The following is a 10225-nucleotide window of genomic DNA, read 5'->3' on the forward strand; positions in this document are numbered from 1 at the left end:
TCACTTAACTACAGAAATACATTCTGAGAAATGTATCATTAGGCAATTTTGTTGTTGTGCAAACATCATAAAGTATATTTACACAAACCTAGATGGTATAGCCTGCTATACACCTAGGCTGTATGGGATAGCCTATTGTTCCTAGGCTACAAACCTGTATAACATATTACTATATTGAACACAGGAAGCAATTTTAATTTACTAGTAAGTATTTATGTATCTAAACATATCTATACACAGAAAATGTAATGTGTCAACTGCAACATTGCAATGTCACTAGGTGATAGGAATTTTTTGGCTCCCTTATAATTTTATGAGACCACTGTGGTATATGTGGTCCATCATTGACCAAAATGTCATTATATGGTACATGACTACAAATGTAGATTGAGGAGAGTTCTGCCTGAAAATCAGAGTGAAACAGCATAGCATATGGCCCAAGTATCAAATTTAAAAGGATATTTGTAGAAAGAAATGTGTCTATCTGGAGGCAGTTGGCCATAAAGCCTATGAAAAGAAAATTCTGGAAGAAGTTCAAGGTTAAAATGTATGCTGCACAGATGATCCAGAGTATTAATCATAAAAATCTCTCTTCCTCTTCTATCACCTTTTACCCTTCCTTTGCAAACCTATGTAAGCTTCATATGTCTATTCTGTGAGTCTGAACTTTGAAATTTGGAATGAGTACTTCATAATGAAAAGGGAAGAAGAGCCAAGTTTTCAGCTTAACGTTGAGTACGTGCTTACTTGCAATGTAAAATAACTGATAACAGAAGATGGAGGAGTGGAGAGAAAAATAAAAGGATCCAACTTCGATTTAATGCAGATATTTCCACTCATGTAAAGATGTGCTTAACTCACATATGACCATTCTTTGATTTAAAAACAAACAAAATAAAACAAAAACTTTCAAACTTTCAGTGGAAGCTCTCAAACAAATGGGTTTTCCTCATTCATTACAAGCAGGGTTAGCCCTCTTATACAATGTAAAGTGACAGGCCATTCTCTTCCCACTCATACTTGAAGAATGGATCTAGGCAACGCAGCATAGCATCTACTATGGCATAAAAGCAACAAGCAAGATCCTGCAATAAAGACAGCATCTGAATTCCCTACTTTCTTACTGTGACATCATAAGAACTTAATATTTGGTCATTGTTCTTGTTTCCTGGAACACAGCTTCTAAAACTCTTTTTATCGCGGAAGTGATGAGTGTCTTTTGTATGCTAATGAGATGACTGGTAGGTGGGGGCCCCTGGATAGTTTCAGAATGGGGGCTGGTCACCAGAAAGACCAAAGCATTATTAGAAGGTGGTAACTTTCAGTCCCCCAACTCACCTTCATAGTGGGGAGAGAGGCTGGAGATTGACTTAATCACCAATGGCCTGTGATTTAATCTATCTTGCCTATGCAATAGAATCTCCATAAAACGCCCTAAATGACAGGCTTCTGAGAGCTCTTCTAGGTTGATGAATACATCAAGGTGCTAGAAAGAATCTATGTACAGTTGCTATAAAGAAGGACATGGGGTTGGGTAACATATGAAGAAAATAGGTTTATTTGGCTCATGGTTCTGTGGACTGTACAAGAAGCATAGCATCAGCATCTGCTTGGCTTCTGGTGAGAGCCTCAGGCTGCTTCCACTCATGGTAGAAGGTGAAGGGGAGCCTGCATGTGCAGGGATCACATGGTGAGAGAGGAAGCAAGAGAAAGAGGGAACAGGTGCTAGGCTCTTTATAAGAACTAGATCTCTTGGGAACTAATAGAGAACTGACTCACTCCCAGAGGAATCATGAGAGCATTAATCTATTCATGAAGTTCTCACCCCATGACCCAAACACCTCTTGCTAATCCCTACTTCCCAACACCACCACAATGCGGATGACATTTCAACATGAGATTTGGTGGGGACAAGCCATAGCAGGGGGCATGGAAGCTCTGTGCAATCTCCACTCCCATACCTATGGAGCTCTTCCATTTGGCTGTTCCTGAGTTGTATTCTTTATAATAAACCAGTAATAAGTAAAGCATTTTCCTCAGTTCTGTGAGTCAACATAGTAAATTATTAAATTATTAAACATGAGAGAGGTTGTGTGAACTCCCTGAATGTAAAGCCCGTTAGTCAGAAATACTGGTGATAACCCTGAATTTATGACTGGCATTTGAAGTAAGGGCAGTCTTGTAGGACTGAGCCCTTAATTTTTGGGATCTGATACTGACTCCAGGTAGACAGTGCCAGAATTGAACTGAATTATGACACACCTAGCTGATGTCAGAGAATTGGAGAAATGTTGTTGGAAAAGTCACCATGCATTTAATATCAGAAGTATTGTGAGTAAAAACAGTTCATTTTGACTCTCAGAAGATGATGTCAAGTTTATACAGTAATAACCAAAAAAAAGGTGGTAGACTGGAATTTCCTCAATTTCTTGTCATGAAACCTTTTTCCCACATGTTATATAAAGCTGTTCCTTCAGCTATAAAATGCCAATCTCTCAGCCTGTGGCCCATAACTCATGTCCCTCAAAATTTTCCTAAATTTGGTATGTGCTACTAATTATGTATTTTCTTTCCTGTTCTTTTGTCCTCTTCCCCCTACTCTTTCTCTCCTGCTCCACTAGAACTTTTTAATCAGCAAATTAACATGATATCCTCTCTAAGCTCACACACACACACACACACACACACACACACACTCTCTCTCTCTCTCTCTATCACTTCACTTTCTCTTTCTTCCTCTTTCAGATATCAACTCTTCAGGTATAAACTTGCTTTAGAAGTACTAGTTGTGCCAGGCGTGGTGGCTCACACCTGAAATCCCAGCACTTTGGGAGGCCGAGACAGGTGGATCATGAGATCAGGAGTTCGAGACCAGCCCAGGCAACATGGTGAAACCCTGTCTTTGCTAAAAATACAAAAATTAGCTGGACACAGTGGTGGATGCCTGTGATCCCAGCTACTCAGGAGGCTGAGGCAGGACAATTGCTTAAACCCGGAAGGTGGAGGTTGCAGTGAGCTGAGATCGCGCCACTCCAATCCAGCCTGGGTGACAGAGCAAGACACAGTCTCAAAAAAAAAAAAAAAAAAAAAAAAAAAAGGAAGAAGAAGAAGAAGTGCTAGTTATACTGTACTAGCTACTTCTATTTTAAACTGACCTTCCAGTTTATACCAATATAATCACCTCTCTCACCATAGAAATGGCTCTTGCTGATATAACCAAAAATGTTTATGTTGCCAAATTATGTTTCTTGAACTTACAGCTAAAGTTTTTCCAGTTGACTAATTTCTACTTCTTTGGCTTTTATGGCATTGTGAGCTCTTGACTTTTCTCTTTCTTCTCTGACCACTCCTTGATCCTCCACAACCCAACCTTTAAATGTTGGCAATTTCAAGATTTGACCCTAGTCCCTTTTCTAATTCCTTTACTATCTCCTTAAGTAAGCTAACTATCATGTCTTTGATAGCTATTGATGCATAAAATACAACAATAAAATATCTGTGGCATACATCTTGTGTGTGTATCTCTAGGTCAGTTAGAGTTTAACTAATTTTAACTTGATCTGGCTTGTTTTCAAGCTGCTAGTTGGGTCCAGGTCTGCTCATATTTTTCATGCTCTTTGGACCAGCAGCTCACTAAGGCTAGTGAAAAGTTTAGAGTAAGTAGTGTTGCTTGTATAAATTAAATGAAAAGTGATCATTAAGAGAATGAAAAGACAAGCCACAGACTGACAGAAAATCTTTGTAAAACATAAATCTATTAAAGGACAGACATGCATACTATACATAGACCTCTCAAAACTGAACAATTTAAAAAAACTTATTTAAAAATGGGCAAAAGATAATTTTCCTAAGTTAATGCCAGACACCAAACCATAAATCCAGGAAGCTCATAAAACACCAAGTAGGATACATACAAAAACAAAAACAAAAAATGAACAAAAACTACACACAAGTGCATTATTTTCAAACTATAGCAAATCAAAGATAAAATAGCCTAAAATAAGCTGGGAGGAAAAATATCTTGCCTATAAAAAATAAGAATTACATTCAATTATCCTAATAAATCATGAAAGCAAGGAGGGAGTAAACCAAAATATTTAACATTGAGAGAAAAAAGCTACCAACACGAAATTCTGTACTCTGTGAAATTACTCTTAATAAACAAAAATTGGGAAAATTTGTTCCCAGTAGACCTGCCTTGCAAGGAATATTTTTAAAAGTTTGCCAAAGAAAAATAAAATAATATAGGTCAGCAACTACAATATACATGAAGGAAAAGAGAAGAGAAGGAATAAAGAAAACAAAAACTTAAGTTTTGATTCTTAATTGATCTAAAGGATATTAGTTTGTTCTAAATGATAATATCAACATAATATTGATTATATATGTTTACACACACATAAATATATATGCTTATGTATAAGTGAAAAGAATGACAGCAATAATATAAGGGATAGGAGAGAGGAAGTAGAAATGTTTAGTTATGATAGAGTATTTGCACTACATGTACAGAGGTATAACACTATTTGAGTGTAGACTTGGATTCATCATAAATGTGTATTGCAAACTATAGAGCAAACACTAGAGTAAAAAAAAGAAATGAAACTGACTTGTTAAGAAAGGAGATAAAACAGAATTATATAAAATGCTCAATTAAAATCTCAAAAGGCAGAAAAGAGTGGAACACAATAATAGGAACCAGGAACAAAGGCAACAAATAGAAAATGTGGTGGATATTTATCCAATAATATCAATGATCATTTTGAACATCAGTAGTCAAAATCATGGCTTAAAAGACAGAGATTGTCAGAGTGGATCAAAAAATAAGACTGAAGCCTATGTTGTCTACAACCACTTTAAATATAAAGGCACATATAGATTAAAAGTAAATTAATGAAAAAAATGCACCATGCTAATACCAATCAAAAAAAGCAGGAGTAGTTATATTAATTTAATACAGAGCAGCTTTAAAATGAGAAATATAATGAGGGATTAATAATGGTGTTACACAATGATAAATGATAATGGCATTACACAATGGCATTACACAAAAGATTGTTATGTCTTCTGTTATGTCAGAAGACATAACAATCCTTAACATGTATGCACCTAACAACAGAGCATCAAACTAAATGAGCAAAAACTTATAAACTTCAAGGAGAATAGCAGTGAAAATCATTAAAGACATAATTGAACATTATTAATCAACTGGATTTAATTGATATCTACAGACTACATCATCCAACAACAGCAGAAACACACACACAAATTTTTTTTCAAGCTCTTACAGACAACACTCCTGGGAGAAAACATCCTGGGTCATAAAAGAACACCTGAACAAATTTTCAAAAAATAATGTTCAAACAATATCTGCTCTCAGAACACAATGAAAATAAACTAAAAATCAATAACATACACGTAACTGGAATTCCCAAAATACAGAGAGATTGGACAACACTCATAAATAACACATGGGCCAAAGAAGAAACTTCAAGAGAAAATTGAAAATATAAGGTAAATGAAAATATAACTTACTGATGGTTAGGGGATGTGGTAAAAGCAGTGCTTTGAGGAAAATTTAGAATATTAAATGAATATGTTAGAAAAGAAGAAAGATCAGATATCAATAATGTGTACGTTTCTACCTTAAGGAACTAGAAAAAGAAAAGCAAATTAAATACTAGTAAGAAAAAGAAAAGAAATAATAAAAATTGGAGCAGAAATTCTTAAAATTAAAATTAGGAAATCAATAAGAAAAACAAATGGAATCAAAAGCTATTTCTTAGAAAAATTCAATACAATTAATAAAACTCTATTCTGGTTAACTAAGGAAAACCAGAGAGGACACAAGTTATTAGTATCAGAAATGCAAAACAGAACATCACTACAGATCCCATGGACATTAAAAGAATAATCAAAGAGGATTATAAACAACTTTGTTCCTGCAAAGTTGATAATGTAGATGAAATGGGCCAATTCCTTGAAAGATGCAATCAGCCAAATTCACAAAATAATTTAAATATTGTCTAAATAGGCCTATAGCTAGTAAATAAATTGAATCAACAATTAACCTTCCAAAGCAGAAAGTTCCAGGCCAATGGGTTACTGATTAATTGTATCAAACAACTGTAGAATAAAGTATATGATTCTCCACAGTCTCTTCCAGATGGTAGAAGCAGAGGGAATACATCCAAACTCATTCTATGAGAACAGCATTACCCTAGTGCCAAAACCAAGCAAAGTCATCACAAGAAAAGAAAACTAAAAACCAATATATTTCATGAAAATGGATACAGAAATCCTCAACAAAATGTTAGCAAAAGGAATCCAACAATGTATAAAAACAATTATACACAGTGACCCAGTGGGATTTGTCACAGGCATGCAAGGCTGGTTCAACATTCAAAAATCAATTAATGTAATCCATCATATCAACAGGCTAAAAAGGAAAAAATCCACATGATCATGTCAATAGATGCAGAAAAAAATTTGACAAAATCCAAAGCAATTTATGAAAAAAAACTCTCAGTAAACTAGGAATAGAGGGAAACTTCCTCAAATTGATGCACATTATCTACCAAAAGCCAAAAGAAAATGTAGATAACATCATATTTAATGGAAGGAAACTAGAAACTTACTGTCTAAGATCTATGACAAGGATTATAACTGCTCTTATTACTCTTAAACATTGCACTTGAAACCCTAGCTAACAAAATAGGGCAAGAAAAGTAAATAAATGTATATAGATTGGGAAGGAAGAATAAAGAATAAAATAAAGAATAAAACTATTTTTGTTCAAAAATGACGTGATTACCATTATAGAAAATTGGAAGAAACAGATTTAAAATTTCCTGGAAATAATAAACAATTACAACAAGGTTTCAGGACACAAGATTAATATACAAATGTCAACCTCTTACCTATACGTCAGTAATGAACAAGTTGTCTTAGTCTGTTTTGTGTTGCTCTAACGAAATACTCTTAGCTTCTGGTAAGGGCTTCATGCTGCATCTTAACATAGTGGAGAACTGGAAAGAAAAGCAGGCATGCCAAAGGTGTAAAACACAAAGTGCAACCTTGCTTTATAACAACTGGCTCTTGGGAAAACTAACCCAGTTTCAAGAGAACCAGCCCAGTCTTGCAGGGACATTAATCCACTTTATCGACATAATTATTTCTTAAAGGCCTCACCACCTCTCAGTACAATTACATTGGCAATGAAATTTCAACGTTAGTTTTGGTGGGGACAAACCCCATCCAAATCATAGCATGAGATAAATATTTATAAGCTGGACTTCATTAAAATCAAGAACTTCTGCTCTGCAAGAGACAATGTCAAGTGATTGAGAAGTCACAGACTGAGAGAAAATATTTAAAGAAGACACGTGATAAAACACAAAGAGCTCTCAAAACTCAACAGTAAGTAAATAAACAACCTGATTATTATCTGTTTTTTTCTTGTGACAGAGTCTTTCTCTGTCACCTAGGCTAGAGCGCAGTGGTGCCATCTCAGCTCACTGCAACATCCACCTCCTGGATTCAAGCGATTCTCGTGACTCAGCCTCCCAAGTAGCTGGGACTACAGGTGTGCACCACCGTGTCCAGCTAACTTTTGTATTTTTAGTAGAGACAGAGTTTCACCATGTTGGCCAGGCTGGTCTCAAACTCCTGAACTCAACTGATTTGCCCACCTCAGTCTCCCAAAGTGCTGGGATTACAGGTGTGAGCCACTGTACTGGGCTTAACAACCTGATTTTTAAAATGGGCCAAAGACCATAACAGAAACCTCAACAAAGAAGATATACAGATGGCAAATAACGATATGAAAAGATGCAGCACATCTTATGTCATCAGGAAAATGTGAATTAAGATTACAAGATATCTCTACACATCTATTAGTATGGCCAAAATCTAGAACACTGATGACACCCAATGTTGGCTAGGATATAGAGCAACAGGAAGTCTCATTCACTGCTGGTGGGAATGCAGAATTCTACAACCCACTTTGTGGGGATTTTTTATTGTTGTTTTTTTAAAAAATTATTTTTAATTTTTAGAGACAGGGTCTTGCTACGTTGTTCAGGCTGGAGTGCAGTGGCTACTCACAGGCACAATTATAGCACATTACAGCCTCAAACTTCTGGGCTTCAGTGATCCTCCTGCCTCAGTCTCCCAAGTAGCTAGGACTACAGTATGTGCTACTGTGCCCTGTGCAACCACTTTGAAAGACAGTTGGGTAGGGTCTTACAAAACTAAACTTACACCTACCATAAGGTCCAGCAATCAGGCTCTTCACTATTTATCCAAAGGAGTTGAAAACATATGTCCACACCAATACCTGCATATGGGTGTTTATAACAGATTTTTTTTTTTTTTTTTTTTTGAGACGGGGTCTCGCTCTGTTGCCAAGGCTGGAGTGCAGTGGCACAATCTCGGCTCACTGCAAGCTCCTGCCTCAGCCTCCCGAGTAGCTGGGACTACAGGCACCCGCCACCATGCCCAGCTAATTTTTTTGTATTTTTAGTAGAGACAGGGTTTCACTGTGTTAGCCAGAATGGTCTCAATCTCCTGACCTCGTGATCTGCCCGCCTCAGCCTCCCAAAGTGCTGGGATTACAGGCGTGAGCCACCGCGCCTGGCCTATAACAGATTTATTCATAATTGCCAAAACTTTTTAGCATCCAAAATGTTCTTTAGTAGATAAACAAACAAACTGTGGTACATCTATACAATGATATATTATTCAACAATAAAAGGAAATGACCTATCAAGCCACAACAAAACATAGAGGAACATTGAAAGCATATTGCTAAGTGAAATAAGTGCATCTGAAATGAAGACATACTTTATGATTTCAACCATAAGACACTGTGGAAGAGCCAAAACCAAGGAGAAAATGAAAAGATCAATGGTTGCTAAGGGTTTGGAGAAAGTGGGGAGGATCCAAGAGACGAGGCATGAGGGATTTTTAGGATAGTGAAACTATTCTGATACTTTTCTTTTTTTTTTTTTTTGTTATTTTTTGAGACAGAGTCTGGCTCTGTCGCCCAGGCTGGAGTGCAATGGCATGATCTCGGCTCACTGCAACCTCTGCCTCCCGGGTTCAAGCAATTCTCCTCCCTCATCCTCTCAAGTAGTTGGGATTACAGGCACCCTCCACCATGCCTGGCTGAGTTTTTGTATTGTTAGTAGAGACGGAGTTTCACCACGTTAGCCAGGCCGGTCTTGAGCTCCTGACCTCAGGTGATCCACTCACCTTGGCCTCCAAAAGTGCTGGAATTACAGGCGTGAGCCACTGCACTTTTAATGGTGAATATATGTCATTATATATTTGACAAAACTCACAGAATATACAACAGAATGAGTGAATTCTAATGTAAACTATGGACTTTGGTTAATAACAACCTATCAGTATTGGCTCATCAGTTCTAACAAATGTACCATTTTAGGTATTAATAACGAAGGTAATATGAGGACTGCATTCTTTCTGCTCCATTTCTCTGTAAACTTAAAACTGCTCTAAAAAATCCATTAATAATATATACAGGAAACGTAGATATTATAAATAGTCTTTAGTTACTGTAGGGAAAAAAATAAGAAATTCCTTACCATCTTGCATCAGGGTTATTGTGGTCTAAATGGGCTTCATAAATTAGTTGCATATTGAGTCTGAACCTTGAATAACAGATGTAGAAGGAGTCTGGAGGAAACAAATTATAATAAAAATATTGGCTAAAAATAAAAGCAATATCTTCATTATTCTCTATGTTAGTAAACAGATCAAAAGTAGGATGCTGAGAATTTTGTCATTAATTTAATTTCAGATGATAGTTAAGTTTCCTAGTAGCCATCCTTAACCAAATTTCTCTTGCTCCTACTGAATTCTTTTGTAAGATGAGTGTACAGATGCTTAGCAGCTGTTACTGTATGTCAGGAAGCAGCTTTATAACTCTGCCTCCCAGTGAAATAAATACAAACCGTAGGTTATAGAAGCTCCAGTTCTCACATCAGTGGTATGTGCTGGGAATGCTATAATGGCTACCACCTGATATATGCAGAGGGAAAGCAAAAACAAAAAATGTTCTGTGCACCTCCTGCGTTTCTGAAAAATGATAGCTTTCCCGCAAGACATATGGAAACAACTGCTTTCCCGAATATGTAATGTCTCAGGGTACAGACGAAGCCAGTCGGCTTGACAGATAACACTGAGGAGAGAAATATATGAA

General features: G+C 36.5%; 1 long non-coding RNA gene across 1 annotated transcript in view; it reads right to left on the bottom strand.

The window, feature by feature from the left end:
- Nucleotides 1–9716, bottom strand: part of LOC134739691 (uncharacterized) — a 133336-nt gene extending 123620 nt beyond the window's left edge. Inside the window, exons 1-2 of the long non-coding RNA XR_010126586.1 lie at nt 9609–9716; nt 6921–7028 (exon numbers count right to left, since the gene is read on the bottom strand). This is a non-coding gene — a long non-coding RNA (uncharacterized LOC134739691). The remainder of the gene's footprint in view (nt 1–6920; nt 7029–9608) is intronic.
- Nucleotides 9717–10225: the final 509 nt, after the last annotated feature.

This window comes from Pongo pygmaeus, chromosome 5 (genome assembly GCF_028885625.2).
Source record: "Pongo pygmaeus isolate AG05252 chromosome 5, NHGRI_mPonPyg2-v2.0_pri, whole genome shotgun sequence".
Classification (NCBI taxonomy): Eukaryota; Metazoa; Chordata; class Mammalia; order Primates; family Hominidae; genus Pongo; species Pongo pygmaeus.